This window comes from Papaver somniferum, chromosome 5 (genome assembly GCF_003573695.1).
Source record: "Papaver somniferum cultivar HN1 chromosome 5, ASM357369v1, whole genome shotgun sequence".
Classification (NCBI taxonomy): Eukaryota; Viridiplantae; Streptophyta; class Magnoliopsida; order Ranunculales; family Papaveraceae; genus Papaver; species Papaver somniferum.
In genome coordinates, this window is record NC_039362.1 from 81,786,890 (window position 1) to 81,811,931 (window position 25,042).

At 37.5% G+C, this 25,042-nt stretch overlaps 1 long non-coding RNA gene across 3 annotated transcripts; it reads right to left on the bottom strand.

Annotated features, from left to right (window-relative positions):
• Window positions 1-11,273: 11,273 nt before the first annotated feature.
• Window positions 11,274-17,431, bottom strand: LOC113282030. Of its 3 annotated transcripts, XR_003326502.1 has the most exons (6): window positions 17,165-17,431; window positions 15,525-15,656; window positions 15,133-15,429; window positions 13,847-13,977; window positions 12,067-12,170; window positions 11,364-11,656 (listed from the first exon to the last, which is right to left on the bottom strand). It is a non-coding gene; the product is annotated as an uncharacterized LOC113282030 (long non-coding RNA). The 3 variants fall into 3 exon arrangements; XR_003326503.1 differs by having other exon boundaries at window positions 11,274-12,170; window positions 13,847-13,971; XR_003326501.1 differs by having other exon boundaries at window positions 11,274-12,170.
• Between the last annotated feature and the right edge of the window lie 7,611 nt (window positions 17,432-25,042).

The following is a 25,042-nucleotide window of genomic DNA, read 5'->3' on the forward strand; positions in this document are numbered from 1 at the left end:
CTTTTCTCGTTGGTATTGGGGAATGGTCCTCAGCACATACTGCCCTTCTACGAAATTTCTAAGCTTAACCCTCTTATTATACTCCCTTGCTAGTTTCCTTTGATAGTTTTCCATTTTTTGTAGTGCTGCCTCCCTCTCTTCTAGATCATCCAACCTTTCCAACATCATGTCCGCTGTGAGGTTCTTTTCCCATGCTTCAGTCTTCGTAGTTGGCATGATTATTTCTGTTGGGATAATAGCTTCGGCTCCATAGGTGAGTAAGAATGGGGATTCTCCCGTGGCTGATCTTCGAGTTGTCCTATAAGCCCACAAAACGTGTGTGTAGTTGCTCACACCAACGCTTCTTGTATTCGTCCAACTGCTTTTTGAGGATGAGTGCGAGGGTTTTGTTTGTGGCTTCTGCCTGACCATTGCTTTGAGGGTAAATTGGTGTTGACTTGTTCTTTCGAATTTTGAAAGTATCGAAGAGTAAGTCGATGTTTTTCCCTGGAATTGCTTGCCATTGTCAGATACAATCTCAGCTGGTATGCCAAACCTGCAAATGATGTTTTGAAAAATGAATGTGAAGACATCTGCGTCTCGAATCCTTGCCAGGGCTTTAGCCTCTACCCATTTGCTGAAATAGTCCGTGGCCACTATCAAGAATCTTCTCTTCCCTGATCCTTCGATTAGGGGACCCACGATGTCTATGCCCCATTTTGAGAATGGCCAAGGGCTGTCTACTGGGTTTAACATTGTTGCTGGTGCGTGGATTTTTTTGGCGAAACGCTGGCATTCTTCGCATCTTCGTGACATTCTTGCAGCGTCTCGTATCATTGTTGGCCAGTAATATCCTTGAGTTTTCGCCTTATCTGCTAGGGATCTCATTCCGCTGTGATTGCCTGCGTCGCCGCGGTGTATGTCTTTCAAAATCAAATGTCCTTCGGATCTGGATAGGCAACGTAATAATGGTCCGAGAAAAGATTTTTTGTACAAAATTTCTTTTCTCAGATCATATCTTCCTGCCTTTGACTGTATTTTTCTGGCTTGCTTTAGATCTGAGGGAGTGTAGAATTTTTTTTTAGGAAAAGATGAATCTCAGATCTCCAATCTTCTTCTTTGCTGAAGTCTTCATCTTGATCTGCCTTAGCCATGATGTCGTCTTCTTGGAAATCATCCGCGATGAATTCTCCCACGTCATCATCTGCATATCTTCTTCTGCGTGGTTCCTCTGCTGTGCAGCGCAGAGTTCTTGAATATCAATTGAAGGCTCGTAAATCCTGGTTACTTTGATTGCTTTGACGTCCTCGTTTCTGAGCATCGATGATATGTAGGCCAGGGCATCCGCGTGCCTGAGTTCCTTCCTTGCCAGGTGTCGGAATTTGATGTTTGGGATTTGTGATGCCAGTGTTTGCACCAATTCCATGTATGCTGACAATGTTCTGTCATAAACATTATATTGCAACCCTATTTGTCGGATGACTAGCTGTGAATCGCTTGTCAGACGCACGTCAGTTATGCCCATTTCTATTATCAACTGAAGGGCATGCACCACTGCTTCATATTCAACTATGTTGTTGGTATGCCCCTTGAATTCTAACCTGAAAGCATGTATGATCCTGTCTCCTGTTGGGGTGGTGATTACGATGCCTATCCCCGCCCCTTCTTTATTTTTCGACCCATCTACGAAGACTTCCCATTGCCTAGGATTTTTTGGTTCCAAGATGTCTATAGGGTCTTTACCTTCGTCCATCTGGTAGTCCTGCTGCCTTTCGTCCTTCGATGATGACTTCTTCGCAGTTATCCAATGGTAAGTCTGCTAGGAAATCTGCTAATACTTGTGACTTCTGAGAGTGTTGTAGTTCATGGATGATATTGAATTGATCTAGGTGAGTATTCCATTTTGCAATTCTGCCTACTTTTCCTGCGTTTTTAAGGACTGCTTCTAGCGGAGCTTTGCATGGGACGCGGACGTAGTGAGTCAAAAAGTAAGTTCTGAGTTTCAGGGTTGCCCATACTAACGCCAAGATGAGCTGCTCGATCTTCGTGTAGTTTCTTTCTGCTGCTTCAGAGTCTTGCTGATGTAATAGATGGGCTGCTCTATCTTCGTGTTGGTTTTAACCAATACTGCGCTGACTGCATCTTCTGTTGCTGCTATGTATAGTGCCAACACTTCATCAGGGTCTGGTTTTTGTAATATAGGGATCTCAGCCAGGTATTCTTTGATATTTCGAAAAGCTTCCTCGCACTCTGCCGTCCATTCGAATTTGCTTCCTTTTTTGAGAATGTTAAAAAAGTGCTTACATCTGTCCGAGGACCTGGATATGAACCTCCCCAGCGCAGCCAGCGAACCATTGAGTTTCTGAACCTCTTTTAAACTCTTTGGGGATGGCATTCTTACGATGGCTTCAATTTTAGCGGGATCGACTTCAATGCCCCTCTTCGTCACCAAATATCCGAGGAACTTTCCGGAAGTGACACCAAAAGTGCACTTCTCTGGGTTTACCTTCATGTTGTGCACTGTCATTGCTTGGAAAATATCTTTTAGGTCTTGGTGATGATCTTTGCGCAGCTTGCTTTTAACGAGCATATCATCCACATATACTTCCAGCGTACTTCCAATCCATGGTTTGAAAATTGCATCCACCATTCTTTGGTAGGTTGCCCCTGCGTTTCGCAATCCAAAGGGCATTCTTACGTAGCAATAGAGGTCGTGTGGTGTATAGAATGTTGTATGTTGTTGATCTTCTTCTGCTAGGAATAATTGATTGTATCCAGAGTATCCATCCATGAATGACATTTCTTCGTATCCTTCAACTGCCTCAACAAGTTGGTCAATGCTTGGCAGTGGATAGCTATCTTTAGGGCAAGCCTTATTGAGGTTGGTGAAGTCGATGCATATCCTTACTCCGCCATTTTTCTTCGGTACGATGACCATGTTAGAGATCCATGTTGGGTACTTAACTTCTTTGATGAATCCTGCGTCCAGTAGTTTGCGGAGTTCCACTTCAACTGCTCGATGGTATTCTGGAGCTACTTTGCGCACCTTCTGCCTAAAAGGGGGGGGGTACCTGGTTTTATTCGAAGTTCGTGATGAACTAACTTTGGGTCAATTCCCGGCATGTCCCCTAATTTCCAAGCAAAGATGTCCGCGTATTCCTTTAGAAGTTTGATTAGCGCGGCTTCTCTTTCTTCATCCATCAAGGTGCCTATTCTGATAATCTTCGGATTTCCCTCAGTACCTATGTTGATTTCTTTAGCTGCTTCGACAGGCGTAAACGTGGGTTTTGGTTCCCCCAAGAGAGGAACATTCTTTGATTGCTATTTGGTGTGCTCTCCGTTTCTTTTGTCGCGGAGGTGCTGGCTTCTGCGCTGCCAGTGGTGCTCACGTTCAGAAGGTTTTTTCCGGAGATTTCTTCCAGATATGTATCTATGGTTATTTCCTTATTTTTGGCTCTTCGGGACTGGTGGTTTTCTTCCCGCTCGTTATTGATCTGATTCTGTAAGGTCTGACATTCCCGCGCAGTTACTTGGTCTCCTTTAATTTCCATGACTCCCTGGGGTGTTGGGAATCTGAGATATTGATGGTAAGTTGCCGCTACTCCTTTGAGCTTGTGAACCCATCTTCTTCCGATGATGGCGTTGTAAGGTGAAGGTGCATCTACGACGCTGAATCGAGTGTCCACTTTCATGGGCCCTGCGTCTACTTGTAAGACAATGTCCCCTAGGGGCTTTGTAGCTGCGCCGTTGAATCCGTAGATGGTGTAGTAAGATGACAGCAGTTGCTCGTCGTTGAGTTCCATACGTTTGAACGTGTCATAGAACAGGACGTTGACTGAGCTTCCTCCATCGATGAGAATTTTCTTGACATTGCACCCTGCTATTGGGAGTGTGAGGACTAGAGGATCATTATGGTCTTCCATGTCTTCTTCCACATCGTCTGCGTCGAAGGTCATGGGCGCGTCCATCCATTGTTCGTGCTCGTTTACCTCTTTCCCATCGATCTTATAAAGCTCACAATAATCTTCGAATTGTTTTCTTAATCTCTTCCCAATCTGGGCGGTTAGGGATGGTCCTTGAATCTCTGAACATGAAATGTGTTGAGGGTGCGGTTGCCTTCTGGTAATTGAACCTGCTTGCCTCTCTTGGTTCTATCTTCGTTATCAATCTTCCGTATAATTGCTTAGGTCTCCTGCGTCGATTAGTTTTTGAATCATTATCTTGAGATTTTTGCACTTTTCTGTTTGATGACCGTTGAAACAGTGGTATTCACAGTATTCCTTGGATTTTTCTGATCTAGGAGGCTGCTTTCCCTTGGACCATGGCCAATCGAAGTTCTCCCTCCCTTTGATCTCTCTCAGGATGCGCGAATAACTGGTATTCAGCTTGGTATAGACTTGATCTTCAAATTTTCGATCATCTCTTCGTCTATCATCCCTTCGTTCTTTCCTTTCTGCGTTGGGATGCTCTTCTGTGATTCCTCTTTTGGACCCGCTGGCTTGATCCACGGAATTTGTGCGTGTGGGACGTTGAGTATGAGCTCTGGGATTTTCACGCTGAATTTCTTCTAACCTTGCATGCTTTTCTATGATTATCCGGAGATCTCCTTCGGTGGTAGGGATGGTCCCGTGGATCTCCACAAACAAAGGACTCATCCTGTCCATCCCCCATTTGTAGCAGTTGATACTAACCACAGGATCTACGTTGCCAATAGCTTGGAAAATCTTGTGCCATCTATCATATTCTCTGATGGTCTCTTTGTATTCATCTCCAGTGAGAATAGCTTGTCCATGCCGGTATTGACAACCTTGTTGTACATGTATGTTGCTAGAAATTTTTCTGTGAGTTGGTCGTAGGAATCGATGGAGTTTGACGGCAGGTTATCGAACCATGATAACGCGGACCCTTTTAGACTTGATGGGAAGTATCTGCACAGTATGGAGTCTTCATTATCCCAACGGGCCATCATTCGATTATAATATCGAAGATGAGCCGCAGGATCAGCTGACCCGTCATAGCAATCGAAAGCAGGAACCGAACATTTCTGCGGTATGGAAGCCCTGGCCAAGTGTGGCGTCAGCGGGGTAGTGTTTGCTTCCTTCATCACTTGCTCTAGTCTTCCGCCTCCCTGCCTAGTTTTTAGCTCCTTGATTTCTGCCAGCATCTCACGCAGATTTTCCATTGCGATCTGGTGCTCTTCACGAATGGTAGATTTTGCTCTTAGGAGGGTGGTACCGTCGTAGTAGTCCGAGTTCTCGGGATTGTACTCAGGGTCTGATCTTTGGATGCTCCTTGCTCCTCTTCGGTTCAATGGAATCGGTTTGTTTGCGATCACCATTCTTCTATCTTGATTGGGTGCTACAGCCTTGGAGTTAGCTTCGTCGCGTTGGTTTTCTACCTCTGCACTGTGAATGATTCTTTCCTTGAGTGTTTGGTTCTCTTGTGCTAATATCGCCACAACATCTGCGTATGCCTTCTGGTTCTTCCTTAATTCTGCTAGTTCGACCATCATCTGAGCGGAATGATTTGACCCTTGATTTGGTGTTCCTGCCTGCAATCGCTCATCGGAGGCTATGGTCTGTTCCTCATCCACGATCTGTATTACTGGCTCTGGTGGATCTAACCGTGCACCCCGGGACCCCGACGGTTGTTGTGAGGGTTGACCTGCTATTAGAAGCGGTTGCTTGGTCGGGAAAGGTATGTTCTGTTCGTTGGTTAAGGGCATCCCATAGAGGGGGTGTTGTATTCCTGACTCTGCTACGACTTCCTGATGTTCCTGTAGTTGAGCATTGGTTATTCTGGGAGCTCCAACCTTGGATCCGCCAGCTCTTGAAGCTCCTGCTTTGGCTGCCGCGACATTTATTGTGTTTGCTGCGATGATGTTGGCATTGATGGGGGCCGTGCTTTCCGCATTATCATGCGCCCTATCTGCTGCCTTCAACTTTTCACCTCTCTGCTTACTCCTAGTTACCACTGGGGTCGTCCTTGGCATCTCTTTTGACGAAGCTTTTGCCTTCCCGATATCTTTGCTTTTCTCCATCTTTTAATATTTTCCTGAAAAAGAGAGAAAAAATCACGAAGACAATGGGTCCCACGTGATATTTATTAGCGTTTTGAGTTCTCAAAGGTGTAAAATCTTGAAGATACGAAAGGCATCCATCTATGTAGACGACCGCAGATCCGTTCGAAGTTTTGATTTTCAAGGACGTGAAAACTTAGAAAATGCATGAAAAATCAGATCTACTTAGATGAGCGCGGATCTGCTTATAATTTTAGTTTTCAAAGGTGTGAAAACTTAGAAAATGCATGAAGAATCAGATCTACTTAGATAAACGCGGATCTGCTCATAATTTTGGTTATTGAAATCATGAACAAAAAAAACCGTAGTGTTCCATACATCGTTACTTTCAAAAAACGAAGCCTGAAACAAGTCATAGGAGAAGATAAATCTTTTACCGGGATGAATATCCCTGTTTCTAGTGCCAGATTGTGAACACGCAGATCAAAGTCATCTGAGTATTCACAAACAATGCGCGCATACTCATGACAATACAATAAATAGGCTGCGCCTGAAGGGAACGGATTGGTTATGTCGAATCCTTGACTCAGAGTTCTAATATTCTTCCTCGTCTCATCGATTACAATCATTGTCCTTAGCTCATACAATAAGATAAATAATGGACGAAGTATAAAATGTACGAACATGATATGCTATAAGTAACGAATTGAATATATAAAGTATGGATGTATGAACATAGACGAAACAATTAACTTATATGATTCTCACTCAGATCTCTGTCTCCGAGATTGGGTTTTTCATTATATGGTGGGGATTACCGAAATAGTCGAATGACTTTGAGACTAATATAAGCCTGCGTAGCAGGAGGAACCTCACTTACACTTTCTTTATTTCTCTGTCTCTCTCCTCTTCTCTTCTCAATGTTTTTCCCCCTCCCTTTTCCCCCCTCTTCACTTGGGAGAGAGGAGTATTTATAAGGTGGTTACATGGGGTTCACTTCTGAAGCCCGTTATAACCTTATCCTCTTGTCTTGTGCCGCTTACGCAGAGGTCTTCGTGTTCTTGGTCTTCTCTGCGTGTTCCGTTTAAATATTCAGTGCTATCTGGGATTCCTCCACATGTTGACTGACACGTATGTTGTTTGAGGGTATTTAATGCGGGTAGTTGAGATGTCTGTCCGCGGTAGACAGTTGTCCTCTGTCCCTGTCTTGTCTGCGTCAGTCTGACTATCCCCAGCCGTAGATCTTAGATCTTTCTGGGGATAGGATAAAGTGAATCTCGAGTTATCCTTCAGTGCTTCGCAGTGTTCTAGTGTTTCCGTCTTCCTCGATCCCCTACCGTTGGATCTGGTGGGTGGCGACGCTATCTTGATAAGGCGCGTCTCTTGGTTGTCCACGTGTGGTATCATATCTTGATGTTCTCAGCCGCATGTCCTCCACGTGTGTCTTTGTGGACACGTGGCGGAAGATGAAATGTGTACCTACAATGTGAGTGGACAAGTATGGAGTCTTGAGATTCATCTAATGGATCATAATGTGAGTATTTTTCCCCTATAATGGTTGTACATTAATTAACTACCAGGTCGCCTTAATATTTAAACGTGATTGTATCCAGGGAAATCAAATTCATGCTAGGGTGGCAAAGGATCACGTGCAGTTGATTCAAGAAAACATTAAGAAGATTTAAGGAGGGATGTGCATATTCTATTCGTAATCAAGTGTGGTGATGCTTATGTTGGAGATGTACCTTGGTATCTACTGCAGATCAAGGTGAAGGATGATTCCGAGTCTGTGACGTTGACTATCATAGAGAAGAATGCCGAAAAGGATCTGGATTAATACTGCTCGGGTTCATGTTGAATATGAGACATACTGCCAGGAGGTAAAAAAAAAGGGCTCTCTCTTAGTTTTCATAAAATAAAATATTAGTTTACTATGATATTAGATGGCCTTAAAATAACTGGATTAATGAATGTGTGCTGAATCAATTATGAAGGTTTCCGATAGGATGATGAATAAGAGCTTTATGTTTAAGTTGTTAATATATGATGAAAACGTACGTGATTAGTCAGATAATTTCACAGTTTTGAAGGTCTATAAGAGAGCTTCGGAGAAGGATATGATTGATGCTTATTCCGGGAATGTAAGCAAGAAGAATCCCGTTAAGTAGGTTGCACGGTTCGCTACTCATACTCCGCAAAAGAGGAAGTTTAGATATAACAGTATCAATGGAGTTGTTTGGTGCATCAAATGATGATAACCATTGCACATTTATGCTAGCACCTGTCCCCATGGGCCATGGTTTGATTGATGATTTTTTTTGTTTTTTTGTATTCTTATTCACTTAATCAATTCATGTTTCCAAAGTGTCAATTTTAAATCCAACAAACAACAGAACTGTTTTGTGGAGATACAAACTCTTAAAGTTTTCATCTTTATTCGATATTTTGTGTCTCACTTTCAAAAGTTGTATACAGCTGTTTTCTTTTGAATAGTCTGCCTGATGGATTGCTTTATTCTAAATCGTATCATCTATTTCTATTTTCAGCGTCAAGTTGTCTTAAGTGAGGACTACAGTATTCAAACAGGGAGTTTGATGTAAGTGGACGACCGACCTTCTTCTCGGATGTCACCTTCCGATTGCATTTTCCAACCGACATATGAAAGGTGGTCATATGGGAATTCAGACCCCTTGCCTGCCAGATGTAATTAACTCCTTTCGCGCAGAACTTTTTTTTTATTTAGCCTACGTGTTAGTTCCAATATTGATTTATTTGTTCCCTCTTTCGCTTTGGTTGTAATCGCCACCAGGTTATGAGACTTTTACCGGAGAAAAGTAATTTTCTTCAACCAGAGCTAGTTACAACATATATTTCGGTATAGCTATGTCAAAGTCAAACTATTGTTTTTTATAGGTTGGTTGACCAGCACAGGATAATTTTCTTTTTGGGGTTTAGAGATTATATGAGGAGTTTAAACAGTTTGTGTTTATTTTTTGTTTGGTTTGGATTTTTTTTAGGATTTATATGTGAGACGTTGTTTATTTTTTGTTTGGTTTGGATTTTTTTTAGGGTTTATATGTGAGACGTTGGACAGTCTGTGTTTTTCTTTCAGGTTTATATTTGAGTTATTTGTATTTTATGGAAATGTCTTTTATTATCTATGATTTTCTTTTTTTTGTTTTGTTAGAATAATGTGTTTTCCTGATGTAACCTGTGTAGAGCTGGCAAACGGGCGGGTCGGAGCTAGCTTGTTACCAATCCGCGGGTTACGGGTTAACACGGGGAAAAGCTTGCGGGTTGGTATTCTTCACGGGTCGTCATTTCTTCAACCCGCACCCGTAGCGGGTAAAGCTTGCGGGCTTACGGGTAACTCGACTTGTTTAATTAAAAATCAAATTAAAATTTAATTAAGTTAATTTATGACAAATTAAAGAATAAAACACAATTATTACAAGGATCAAACACAAATCCCTTTCAAATCCTTCCCTGCAACTGTAACACTTAAAATACATCTAATGATTCTAATCACTCCATTTCAGCTCAACCCATTATTGCTTCAACCGCAGCAAGAACTCTATACATAGTTGCATTCTTTTCTTAAACTCAGACTCATGCAAATCATCCCATGACAATCAGTCAATCACCAACACTTCAATTCCATAACTTGCAACTGTGCAACACCTTCAATTCGACCAGTGACACCAAGAACACTGCATCACCAACACTCAATAATCCAAATTCAACTAGTGATAGTAGATATGATTTAGAGTCAGACAAATGAAAAAAGAACTTTATGTTACCTGAAACAAAATTTCTTAGTCTTATCTCCAATACTCGATTCTAAAACAACCAAAAACACATAGAAATTAATCAAATTCCAATCAATTTTAACACGAAGATTCTAAACGAAGATTCAAATCAACCAAAAACACACATAAATCAACTCTACAGAATCACTGAAGATCTAAACTAATCGATTTCTCTTAAACGTTAATCAATACCTAGATTCAGTATAATCTAATCGGGAAATAATTCAATAAAAACTTAGAAAAACAAGCAAGAACACAATTTCTCTTAAACCTTCTCACAGTATCAGGAAATTTCCCCTTCACCTGTTTCAAACTTATTTACCACAAGACCCTTTTCAATCTTAATCTTTTTAATCAACTTCCTCTACCTGAAACCAAATTAACATGAAACCTACTCATAGAAACAAATTCACACAAGCTTAATTCTTCGAATTCATGTGATTAATTCAATCACAAAAAAAAACCCTAATTCTATTTTGGAGAAACATAAACCCTGATTCAATCATTGTTATAACCAAATACAGCCCACCCGTTAATCCTTTACTCCGTTTTTTCTCGAATTCCTCTCCTTTTGCTATCTCTCTCCGCCATTGAAATTTCTTCTTTCTCTGAAAGACTTCGATGGAGAAAAGAAGAAAAAAAAGTTGGTAAAATAACTCAAAAAAAGAGAGATAAAGTGGAGGAGAAAACAATAAAACCGTGTCATTCTTTTTCTCTTTCTGGTTTCGTGTCATTAGACGGTGACATTAGATGACGGGTGTCACTAGATGACGCTGATACATGTTTGTGAAACTCTCTAAACGGGTTAACAAGCTGAACCCGCGGATTTACGGGCCGGGACGGGTTAACCTGTTTACTCACAAGCCGGCATTTCTCCAACCCTAACCCGGCTTGTTTAGACACCAGCCGAGCCGGGTGTGGGTTTTCACGGGTCGAGCCGGGTAAGTCCGCGGGTTTTGGCTTGTTTGCCAGCTCTAAACCCGTGTATTGTTGTCAGTATGCATGTAGTTGTTCTTTGCTACCTACATAATAATAGGTTTGGGATACGTTTGCAGGAAAGGAGAAATAAAAGATGGGAAAAGAAAAGGTTAGTCAAAGAACCCGTCAAAAAGTACCGATTAGTCCATCCCGAGTTAATTAGGTACAATTTAATCCAAAAATTATTTAAAATATGAAAAATACACAAATAACTTTCCTGATTTACAACTTAGTCCAAATATTTACAGTTTAGTCCAAAATGGCTCATGATGATGTCATCAATTTTAAATAATAATATAAAAATAATTAAAAAACGGTTTATTTTTCAAACCGCTTGTCCAAAGTTTGTAAACTTTATATATTCGGAAAGTTCTTTCCTAGATCTACAAAAAGAGTACCCATATGACTATATAATATTCATTTTTTTAATTTACGCTGGTATATTACTATGTATTATGTACACATCTGCAAAAGTCAAGTCCAGAATATTCATACTCACTGAACATGCAATATATCCATGAGACGGAACAATGTTGTACTGCTATGTACACATCTACAAGAATTCAGAAAATCCAACATCCGCACTAACAAACCATGTCATATACTGATGAGACAAGATAAAGTGTATAACTATGTACATGTCTACAAAATCCAGAAAATCCAATATTATCCAATATTCATATGTACAAAACAGGCTATATATTCATGAGACAAGACAAGATCCACCAGCTCTTACATACATAAAAGTGGAATCGACTACCTAAACACCAATAGCGCTATACATATTGGAACTCAGATGGATTTGAACCATCAACCTCCGCAAACCCTTGTGGTAGGCTTGGGCACTCTACAATTTTGAGCTTATGAGTCTCTAATACATAAAACAGAAGGGAAAAAAAAATATTGATGTCAATTGTGCAACAGGTATAATACAGTTATTTACCACTAATAATTAGCATTTGTACAGCTAAGCACACAGTAACAATCAACAGGACAACTATGTACACACGTACTCTATATATGTAATATGGTTAAACAATGCATTACTTTGTGGCCGACTTATACTCAGTAAGAATATCACAATGGAAACAGGGAAACAATATTGAGGCCATGAAGTAGCTAATAGTAGAAAGTAAAATGTCTTGGTAAGCAGAGGTAATAGAAAAGATAGATGGAAGAATGCAAACCAAACAATGTCTCACATGACATCATAAAATTTAGGCAAGAAAACTTATGGGGAGAGAGAGAAAACAAAGGCGGGAAATGAAATTTCAAGCTAACCTTAGAGATGGTAAGAGCAGCAGCCCCTTGCTCTTTAAGGATGCCTAGGAAAATACTTCCATTGTTGTTGATATTCGGGTGAAATACTTCATCCTAAATGGATCCTGAAATACAAAATAAAGGAATATAACCTTAAAATATAAGACCAGAGAACATACAAATTACTACAACTATGTAATATAATGATAACCATACAATCAGATCAAGAGAATTATAAACCCACATACATGAGGTGAAGTTACCAAGGGCGCAAAGAAAAAAAAGAAGTATCGCTTAGGGCTAAATCTAATTTTTTATATGAGAAGAATTACGTGATCAACATAAACTTATGCGATATATGTCCATCATATTGTAATTTTTGTCACATGTGCACAACAATGTAGACTTCTACTAAAAGTGCATAACTATGTACACTTGTATTACATGTGCGCTATTATGTACACATGTAATTTCTGTCACATGTGCACAATAATGTCCACTTATATCATAGGTGTACCAATATGTAAACATGTAATTTATGTCATAACCAAAAGTCACTACCTCATATCATCACTGATTCGACATCCAAGAAATGAAATAAGTTTGTTCATTAAAATTTGATTAAGAGTCCTAGAGTCAGTGGGCTACTATGTACACCTGTAACTTCCGTCACATGCCACAATGTTCACTCATATTATAGGTGTACCAATATGTACACATGTAATTTTAATTTTTGTCATCACTCGTCCAATAAATGAAAAAAGATTATTCACTAAAATTTGATTAAGAATCCTAGAGTGTGCTTGAGCCGATTTTGGAAACTCATGTAACTAGCTATTGCCAAAAATAGGCTTCAACTTTTGTGATACTAAGAGGAACGCCAATCGCTATCTATCGCCTAATTTAGGCTCTGGATACTTGCCAACATAGACTTATCTACAACATTAGCACAGTCTTCTTATTTGGGAAAGCTAGCTTACTATTGTACTTAAACTCTAGCTAATTCTCTGAAACGTGTCTAATGATTGTTTTTTCCTATAAGGTCTCAATTTTTTACCATTAGACGACTACTTTTGGTAGTACTTTAAGTTAGTTACTTTCATTAATCTACGCTTAAGAGAAATATTTTGAGTTTAAAAACCTTGACTAAGAGCACTACTAGACAGTCGACAGTAGTGCAATACTAAAAAAAAGCTATGGAATGAACAAAAAAGATAAGACCTCAATCAAATCTTGGAAGAGACCAACGTCTGGTTGGTTACAATTCAACAACACATCAATATAAACATGTAAAATGTCACATATCTGCACATAAATGAAAAACTGTTTAATAAGGATGTTTTTACCTAATTTCCCCGGAAGTCACTACCCAGGAATCTTCACAACAACACACATAAGAAGCTGAATGATTCACATGTCTATGCGGTACAAATGTAATGGCAGCGAACTTCCATACAGTAGCGCGTAGCCGTTACATTCTTGGGTTATATAACTAACAAATGACGCTTCAAAAGACTGCATCATGAGATGTTTACAACTATGTGCACACTGAAAATCATCATGTGTACAATTATGTACACATTAAGAAAACATGTGTACAATTATTTACAATCACACACACAGTGATTACCATGACTTTAGAGGTAAGGTTAGACTCAAACTGAGGTCTAACTACATCACTGCTCCTATAAGCTTGCTTTTCCTTCTTCCTAGTTGCAGAATTCTCCTTCATGTGAAGTTTTAAAACGTAAAAGAAGGTGAATTAAAAGAAAGCAGAAAAAATCAAGTTTAGTACACTCACCTCTCCTACATTCCAGACTGAAACGGAACCATAAGATAATCACATCTCAACCACAATGCTATTATGTGGACATGCATGTGACGCATTGATGGAGGGCTCGCACTGCAACTGAAGTTCATCTCTGTCTTTACCTTGTTTCCACAATGACATCACTCAATTAAAAACGCTAAATACAATAAATGATAAATTAATATATACAGAAAAATGATCTTTAACTATATATCGTTAAGTAACAAAATATGAATCCCTTATAAAAATTGAACCCAAATTTGAACCCTAACTATGTCATCGTCTAGCAGAACTCAAATTCCACCAAATCAAATGGACTATGAATCAACAAAGTAATATTATCTTATCGAACTAAGATGCATAAATGTAAACTTGGATTACATACAGGTGCACAAATATGTACACTTGCATTATGTACAGGTGGACCAATATGTACACTTGCATTACGTACAGCCTACAGGTGCACCAATATGTACACTTGCATCACCAATACGTATAATCACTAACATCTCTAGTTCATTGTTTCCAAACAAAGCAACTACAATCATATATAGAATAATAAATAATCAAATTTGTAAACATTTATCAAGTACTCAAATATATATGAAATGGAAACTGAACTCAAGAAATGAACCCAGCAGACTAACCTCAAGTAATGTAACAAACTCTTTACCTGATGCATTTCGACGTACATATATTGAAATATTTTAGTTACATAGGCTAATTGAACATCTCATATCTATAAATTTTTTAATAGAATCAAAATCAAGCTAAGAAATTGAGAAACAAAAGATGACACAGGGCATGTGCACTCCTCAACACCCAGGGAAATCTAGAACAGCAAACCAATTATATATTGATAGTTCAGGTAGCGTTTAGGCGCCTACTCTTTCTTAGCTGCACGATTGTGAGTTTTTGTGACTCAACTTGTAAATTCAGACAAAAACATTCTGTGTATGAAATCTTAGGGATAATTGAGGAATGCAAGGTAGAGATAATTGAGGAATGCAAGAAAAAAAAAGTTATGGCTGGAGTATGGCAACCCCTAGTAAGCATCATTTTTTGTTAATAATGAATGCTACTGATGAGAGTATAAAAACTATCTAGACATTAACAATAAACAGGTGTACGACTATGTACACATTGACAATAAACATGTGTATAAACATGTACACGTTAATATTCAGCATGTGTACAACTAACTACACATACGCAACTCGTAAATCATGTGTATATATCTAGTAGTTAAGAAGCAATAAGAGGTGAAATATTTTTACCTTGAATAATTATAACGAGGCAGAGCATAACATTTTGCATCTTTCATCTTCTTATGTGCTCTTGCAGTGCCATTCTTGCACGCTTCAATATCACAAGCTCAGAGTTATGATGGTCTTATGACCAATCTCAGTCAATACTTCTGCATCTGACTCTTTAACTTGTCTCATGACTCTTTAACTTGTCATTCCCAGTATTTATTCAGCATAAGATCTTAGGGGTTTACTTGACCCACTTTCCTGTGCAGAATATTGCATATGCATCAGCAGCATATACCCATTTCCGCCAGCCAATGGGACCTGTGAAACAAGAAATGTCTTTAAACATGACATAAAACACAAAAAAAATAAAAAACCGTCCAGTCTTCAGAGAATGTAAATTATGCAGAACTTACTTGCAAACACCATCGGATTAGGTGGGTCCAGACATCCGCCAAAGAATCAGAAGAGAAGCACTGAATTGTTTCTGCTCTTTCCTTATGCAGTCCTAGTGCCCTAATAATGTTCTCTATGTTTCCTGCTACAACCTGTAAAGTATTTATGCATCAAGATAATGTTTGCAATGAGATATAACCTTCTTTGCCTGCGGATAGTTAAATTTTAATATTTTATTAATTACTTCATTAATTGTTATGAAATCCAACTAAAAAAGATAAAATCACAACTACTTTATCGACTAAACTTTCTGCCATTGGAAGGACCAATTAAGGACGTCAGTCTTCATGGTGTCTTGAGGTCTTCAGCTCTATAGTAACTGCAAAGGGCAAAGATTAAAGACGATAAAACAAATTATCCTTAAGGTGATGGTCCCAGGGGAAAAAGACCTCTCAAAAGAGAAGGAATATATGCATAAATGTCGGAAAACAAAGGCTTTACCACACTAGAACTGGTATTTCCTGTGAGAGGGATGGTGAGGAACCTAAGTCGATAAACATAATTGTGCCAAATTAGTAGTTGTGCTTTTGTAGCTTCAAATCCAAGACTACAATAATTCCTTATAGATAGCCCATCACCAACTACCGAAAGCTAGAGCTAAACAATAACACAAGTGCATGATTCAGAATTTCAAATAGCATATATCCTATTATCTGTATCGACTATTGTTCGCTATACCACCTGATGGAAGGTGTCAACAAATTCTGATGGTGAGGCCACACAAAGAAACAAAACAGAAAATTACTAACTCTTAATAATAATCAACTTAAAATGTACTACAAAACAAACCACACGGAAGTATCCAAATGACAAGATATTATCACAAAACTCATTTGGTAAAAAGTAGTATCAACTACAAACGAAGGTAAAATCAAAGCTATTTTGCCTACTAAACAACAAAGTTAACCACACATTAGAAAAAAGAGATTGACCTAAACTTTTACAGAACCTATGATTTTTCTAAGTTTAATTCCAAGGGAAAACATCCCTAAATTCATCCTAACATAGAATCAAAGAGAACTTGACTCAATTTGAGATATCCAATAACATAATCACAAGCTCAGTAGCTAATTGGAATCCATAGAGGGCCAAAAGTGCAGTCTAACAAGTCTAACCATACCAATTTTAATACAGACATTTCAGCCAATACGTTGTATGCATTCAACTAATCACTGAAATTTAATCAACTGTTTTCATCTACCTTTATTGTGCACATACATGGTGTTCTAAAATGTTTGTTAATACAACACTCTAACTAGTGTAAAGTACATATACGAGATAATCTGGGAATATAATTCTTTCAATGTACTAATATTGTTAGCTGATATGATTGGCAGCAACATAATAGCTTGCATCCATGTGAAACTTGAGGGTCCTAAAATAGGGATTTGTGATAATGTCGATGTCAGTTACAAAAACTGAGACTTAGCTGATTTGGGTAGAAAACTTATAAATCTGAATGGAGAGATGAGATTAAATTCATATATATATATTAGCAATTGAAATTAACAAAATAATAACAAATTCAATAAAAACAGTTTTTGAACATAGAAAAAGTAGATCAGAACTCGGAGGAATTGAAATCGGACATGGAACTTACGTTTATTAAGAGATCCAATCATATCTTCTTCGTTCTCCGTCGGTTAGTTACAACTAAACTTACTCCTGGAATTTACATTTCAGCGAACTTCATTAACACCGAGAATCTAAGATTTTTGTAAATTGAATGAAGAATAACTGATATAAGGTAAAAAAATTGATGAAGATACGAAGAAATGGAAGATTTCTCATCGCTTCCATTCCATATTAAAGAGAAATGGGAGAATTCTGGGTTCGCGCTAGGTTTCATTGCCGATGAAAGAGTGAAGAAATGAAATAAGAACAAATTAGTACTCTAAGTTTTCCATGAGGGTTATAATTGTCATCAGAAAAGTTCGATTTGTACTAACTCGTTTAAAAAAGGGACAACTCGTTTTGGATTTGGTAAATTAGGACTAGCGTGCACCAGGTCTGAGAGGGTAGGACTAAAGCGTCCAAAGCCCAACAGATTTGGGATTAAACGTTAATTTCTACTGTTAAAAACTTATCATCTTCTTATCCTAACTATCTTATTGTAGACCCAATAGGAAAAACATGGGGGTTAACATGAGTATAGTGGCCATTCCAACTAAGCAAGAAATTATCCTAGTGCTAAAGAACATGAAACCAAATATACCACTAGGCCATGATGGCTTTCCTGCTAGCTTCTACTTAAGCAACTGGGAAACAGTAGGTTTCCAAATAATATCAACAATTCAAGCTTTCTTTAAAACAAAAATAATGAGTCCGAAAATCAATAAAGAGTCTTGCTGTGACGAGGTCACCCTCGTGACAGCTTCTATAAGGGTACGCTTACTAACCCTTAGATATGATAAATACACATCCCCATACTAGATCTGGAAAATTAAAATATCTTTTCTTGTAATATAGAATAAGAGAAGAAGAAGACAGAAAATTAAGGGGAAGAGAGAAATTCTTATTCATATATGTACAATAGACTAACATTAGAGCATCTATTTATAGGGGTAGACACAAGGGCATCCCAGTAATAAACGGGATTTATCCTAGATATTCTTAACATAATTACACGTTTATAACACTCCCCCTGATGAAATTGTGTCTAAGCTAATTGCATCGTTAAAACCTTGTCAGGAAATCCCGAATGGACAAAACCTGATCGAAGGGAAAAGAGTACAATTATGAGTAAGCTTAGAACAGAACCGGACATGTAAATGTTGCCTCGTTAAAAACTTGACAGAGAAAACCCAGTGGGACAAAATCTTGACAAAGGAAAAAGAGTACAACGTGATAGTCCAGTAAAATACCTATGCTCCTCCCCCTTATAAGTACTTCAGTTAAATCTTGGCTTGCAAATCTTCGAGTCGACATTTCCCAATTTCAATAAATGAATTTCTTGAGCGGTGGAGATAACAATGCATTAGTGAGAAATTTGCCAGTTGATGAAGTCTTCTTTTGTGTTAGTCTTCTAATGGTAGTGTTATTGAGTCTTCACGCTTCTTTAAATACATTGAGGACTTGCTAGCTTCTCGAAGATGATTTGTAGAAGTAGTTGAAGTAGTTACAGTTGCATAGGTGAACAAAAATTGTGATCATACCTTATATGGATTAGAATAATATCCAAATTCATAGGAGACTGTTATGTTGACGCGGTCTAGCAGAATGACCTAGTTAATGGTGGATATCCACCAAATGATCGAAATTGGTACAACTCCCCCTTGGATGACCACCATGTTGAATTTAATTGCCTCTCTATAACCTTTCCAGTAAAAACCCAATGGGAAAAAAATATGGATGAAGGAAAAAGAGCACAAATATCAATATTTTGAAAGAAAATTAAACATCAACAAGATGTTGCCTCGTTAAAACCTTGTCAGGAAAACCACACGGGAGAAAACCTGAAACGAAGGAAAATAGTATAACTTTTGACGTAAATATGGATGCGAACCCAATTATATGAGTTTTTCAAAAGACAAGCATCAAAATAATAACTCTAGTCTATCTCAAAGACGAGTTTAAGCTAGCATAATTCTAACTGCAGATTTAAGAAAGAAGGAAAAAATAAATAGAATTCATGCTGCTAAAGCGTGGATATTAGTGTTTTTATGGACTCCTCAAGAGACCTATGAAGTTGACATAATCATCAACTAATTTATCCGGATATTTTTGATCTTGTACCAAATTTCTAAAAACACCTAAAGAATTTTTAACTTGACATAATCAAGTCAAGTGGCTGCCAGAATATAATTTGAATCCTACAAGGATTACAAGTTTGAATATGTTCTCCGACCACATACGAGTCCTTCAAGGACTACCACGCTAAATATGTCTTATAACAAGAACAATTGTTGAACCAATCCTAGGGTCTGAGCAAAACAAAAACCCTCAAATCGTTTTCACAACGAACATATTTCTCGTACAATACAATATGACTACACCATCTTATAATTAATGGGCTTGGCACTTTTAAGGTGTTAAGTCTTGGATCCAAAATTGTGTTCATCAAGAAATTAATCCAATCTAAATTGGAATGTATGTCAACCAATCACGTATGTTGATATTTCTCTGCAGAGGGGTTAAAAACCACCATAATTTATTATTTCTGTAGCTACTATAATGAATATTCGACAATTTATAGCTTACTACGATCCCACATAATTCTCAAATATATGCATATATTGAAAAATCAGTCAATTACTGGTACCAGCGCCTGCGAGCGTTATAATCTCCTCCTCTTCAAATGAGGAGATATTAGTTTTGAGAATGGAATCATATTATGATATACTCTATCAGAGCACTATCCGTAGACTACACTAAAATGCTACATGCTTGCTAGAAGTAATTGGATTTTCCTTAGCAAACGACATAATCTTGGAAAAGCTAAATGAGACACTTTCACGCCTATTATTTAATGGCAACATTTATCGATTTAATGGGAGAGAAATTGATATAACTTTTAAAATTAATTAACACAAGTTTTTTTACAGTGTATATAGTCTCCCCCTGATTATAGCGGAAATGTTTGCATCTCATATACGAAATCATGTTTCGTAAAGTATTATCCGATTAATTCGAGGACATATACTTATAATATATTATGGATTCACTAAAACAAACAACAGCATTTGTGACACTATATTCACAACACCAGAATATGTGTTGTAAAAATTATGCATACGCGACGTTTTATATGTCGCACGTATTTAGTGTTAGTTCGGTACCAAAAAAGTGTCTGACACATTAATTTTCCGCACTTGTCTTGGTGTCATAAAAGATATCGAATTAAAAAAAAAATTACTTCTTATATATTACTAATATTACTTAACTAAAAATAATTGATTATATATGTAACTGTTTTGGAAAGTCCATAAATGAGAAGTAACCGCTTGGTTATTCAATTGGTTACACGGTAACCATTTTAGAAAGTCCATTAAGTTTGGTCAACAAAAATCCCGCACATTTCTTTTTTAGATTAGATTTGGCATTCCATAAATGAGAAGTTACCCTAAAATTGTAACCATCATCTTCTTCTCTGCTAAAAAAATAATAAAAAATCATCTTCTTCTCTTTTATACCTTCTTCTAAACCCATCCCATCGAAACATAACAGCCGACATCACCCACCCACAAATTCGTTTAATCCCTCTCATTGATTTAGATCCCCCCTTTTTTTTGATTTTGTATGTCTGTGCGGGATTTTCTTATTCTTAAAAAAAAAATTAGATGTAATCGGGAAGCGAAAAAGGGGATGAAACAATAATATATTTTGAAGACCTGCTGTGCAAACAGGTAGACGAGGAAGATGAATATTTCTGAATCTCATTTTCCAAGAACCAACTTCAACTCAAAGAACGGACTCCAGTTCCAGAGCGCAGTACCAACTAATATGAGGATCAAATCAAGATTTAGGTGTCAAAAGCTAATATGGTTTATTTGTTGAAAAATAATTCCATATCTAAAGTGTATGAAAATTTGGTTCAACAACATTTGGATATATTTGTTTTTTTGTACAAATTTATTTTTTTGTTTTTAATCATTAACTCAATTGTAATTTTGTTCCATGGAATGAATTTGATCATTTTCCCATTCGTGTTCAAACTACTCAATGGCATGAACACTATTTGCACAATTTTATTTATTTTCACAGAAAAAACAAATCATTATAAGTATAGTTACTTTTAACAATGGAATATATTAATTTATTAATAATTCATAAAATAAATACATAATTTGTTAATAATATCGAAAATAGCTTTTATTAGGGACATGCTATTGGTGATGAAAAATTTGTGCTACAAAATGGCCTCATCATAAGTGACGCTTTTAGCGTCAGGAGGATTTTTTGCAACACCTCTTTTTATAACGCACTGACCGACAGAAGAAAAATGTCACAGAAATATATTTGTGACGCATATTTAATTATTTGTGACGTTATTTTCCATTGTTAAAACCATGTTTTGTTGTAGTGATTTTAAGAATAATACCAGTGGGACTGTAGATAATGACTTCAAAAGCCATAAAAAAATTGTCCTTAAAAATTGTAGTCTACTTGACATACAAATATAACATCAACCATGGATTTTAATGGTTACAACCAAAAGCATACAAAAATGCTAATAAATCTCCAAAAAAAAAAGTGACCTTTACGGACAACAAGATAATTCAGAATGAGATTTTGGACACTTCTTTTTCAAAAGAAATTAACTTCAAGATCAATTTTGTCACTACAAGGACTAATAATATGGGCTAACAAGTCGGGTGCGCACCCATTGATCTTTAAGATCAAACTGTAATCCATCTATAAGTGGAACGGTCCAAATATTGGAGATTATTACGGCGAGGAAAAATAAAAATTGCTAAATATCCTTCGAGAATGCAGCAATTCTGTGTTTCGTCGGCGTTTGCAATTCCATAACGACATTTTATCCCTTTAGGAACGATATGGAAAAACAAAATCTAGTTGGTTTATATGTTTCTTCTTAAGAAAGATAAAGAAATCATCTTCGTTACTGAATTTAGGAAAATCCATGGTTTCCGGAAAGAAACAGAAACCAACGGTGTTGGTAGAAAGAACCTAGCTATATTGGCATCTCATATAAGCGATAGAGAAAACCAGCACCACTTCGTTTGTACGATCTATGAAAATCATATCGACGAAGAAGAAAAAAAAATTGTTCGCTAGTCATCGCACATGGATAATCCACTTTGTGGTTGGACAAATGGTTTCTTGTAAAAAAAAATAATATCGAAACCATTTGGATAAATCACATGATCCTTGTATAGAAAACAAGCATACCAAATTTAATTGTCCGTAGGTTTTTCAATCATGCACGTAATTATTACCGTAAAGGTAATCAAATTACGATAACACCAATATTTGGTGATTACAGTTTCATTAGGGAGATGGAAACTGTAAACCGTGTTTCGTCGAATCTCTAAAAATAGAGAAAAAAGGAAGTTAACTTATTCGGAATAGTTAACCACCCATGTATATATATAAATATGTATACATATATACCTAGCAAACATAGATAGTAATTATTGCTCTACACCTCCTCTTAGCAAGTAATTTTTGCTCTCCCTCGCCATCTCTTAACAGATACTACACAGATTTAACGGTATCTTTAATGTGGTTACTAGGTCGGTAAGTTGTTCCCTTAATCTCTTGTATTCCTGTGCTCTTATATCTCTTCCTCTTTTCTTTGGTTGCCCATTTCTTGTTTAGTGCCCACATCATAATAGTTCTCCCTCCTTTCCTCCCTTCCCTTAGTAAGTTTTGTTTATTTCCTGTGACTTTTTTTGACATCATGAAACTTCTGTCCTGGAATGTCCAGGGCATAGGTATCCCAATCACAAAAGACCACTTCTCTTATATTTGCCAAACTTACAATCCTGATATTGTTTTTCTAGCTGAGACAAAAGCTCCACTGTCTCGCATGGACTTATTCTTTAAAAAATCCCCCTTTCATGACTGGTTTATTATACCTTCCGTGGGATTAGCGAAAGGGTTAGCAATAGCATGGCACAATCACATAAAAATGAAACTAATATCTGCACAATTTAACGTGTGCCATTTTGAAGCAATCATAGATGACAAAAAATCTTTCATCACATTTGTTTATGGTGCAGTGGACGCTGAAGGAAAAAGTGAACAATGGAATTATATTTCAAATTTGGTTCAACTAGTTGATAAACCCTGGACCCTGATTGGTGATTTAAACATTATTCTTGATCCAGACGAAAAGCAAGAGGGAAATAAGGCCAGCTCCAGTAACAAACAAAATATATTTCAGATTATAGACTCAATGGGCTTACAAGATGCGGGCTTTGAAGGTGCACCTTTCACGTGGTCAAACAACAGAAAAGGCTATGCAAACATTTGCGAAAGAATCGACAGAGCGTTAACTTCCTTTCTTTGGACACAGGTATTCCCGGATACAAAAGTTACGCATTTACCTAGAGTTGGTTCTGATCATACGCCTATTCTACTAGATACAAAGCCGAAAAAATTAAAACTTCAAAAGCCCTTTAGATGTATCAGATCTTGGCTTTCACACTCTAGCTTACCCGAAGTAGTTAAAGTTTCTTGGGAATCTCATTCCACCTACTCAACTAATGATAATTTTTCCCTCAAACTCCAACTACTGTCTTCCGATCTTGCCCGGTGGAACTCGGATATCTTTGGCAATATATATAAAAATATCAGGAACTTAAACAATAAAATTGAGAATATCCATAGAACCGGAAATATTGCCAAAGATATAGATAAGCTTAAGAAGCTCCAAGAAGAACTAGGTAAATGGTACTAGATCAAAAATGACTACTACCATCAGCTGTCGAGAGATAAATATCTCAAAGAATATGACAGAAATACAAAATATTTTCATGCCACTGCCTCCAATAGGAAAAGAATCAACTCCATCAATACCCTTAGAGAACCTTCCGGCTTATGGCTATCGGACAGAGATCAAATATACTCCCTTCTGATTAATCATTTTCCCCAAATTGGCTCATCCCAAAAAAACAGTTGTAACTTTGATCCGTCTAGCATCATAAAATCGTGCATCTCTGAAGAAGAAAATTTATCTCTACTAAAGATTCCCTCAAAAAATGAAATTTGACTAACTCTCTCCAATTTGAATCAATGGGGAGCGCAGGGTCGGATGGTTTCCAACCAGGTTTTTTTAAGGCCAATTGGGAGGTCTTCGGCCCAGACATTATCAATACAGTCCAAGAGTTTCTTAAAACGGGGGTTCTTGATGAGGAATTGAATCACTCCTTCATAACCCTAATTCCAAAAATTTCAACTCCCCAAACCCCGACTGATTTTAGGCCAATAAGTCTAAGCAACACCATATACAAACTCATTTCAAAAATTCTTGCAAGGAAATTAAAGCCCATCCTCAACAAAATTATCTCCCCTAACCAATCAGCTTTCCTTCCCGGTAGACAAATCATCGACAACATTATAATCGCCAATGAGCTCATCCATTCAATGAAAAATCTAAAAAGAAAAAAGGCCATTTAGCTCTGAAATTAGACATGTCAAAGGCCTTTGATAGAGTGGAGTGGAATTTCATAGAGAAAGCTCTCCTTAGTTTGGGTTTCGATGAACGGTGGACTGACCTCATTTTTCGATGCATCTCTACCACATCTTTCTCTATCCTTCTCAATGGCTCCCCTGGTTCAAAATTTAGAACATCTAGAGAATTAAGACAAGGGGACCCGCTCTCGCCTTACTTATTCCTAATCTGCATGGAAATTCTTTCCAGACTTCTAGATAAGGCGATTTCCGAGAAGAAAATATCCAGTTTCCAGATCAATAAAGAAGCTCCAAACATATCCCATCTTTTCTTCGCTGACGATTGCTTTCTTTTCACAAAAGTCGATTTAGGGGAAACAAAGAATCTTTTGGAAATCAT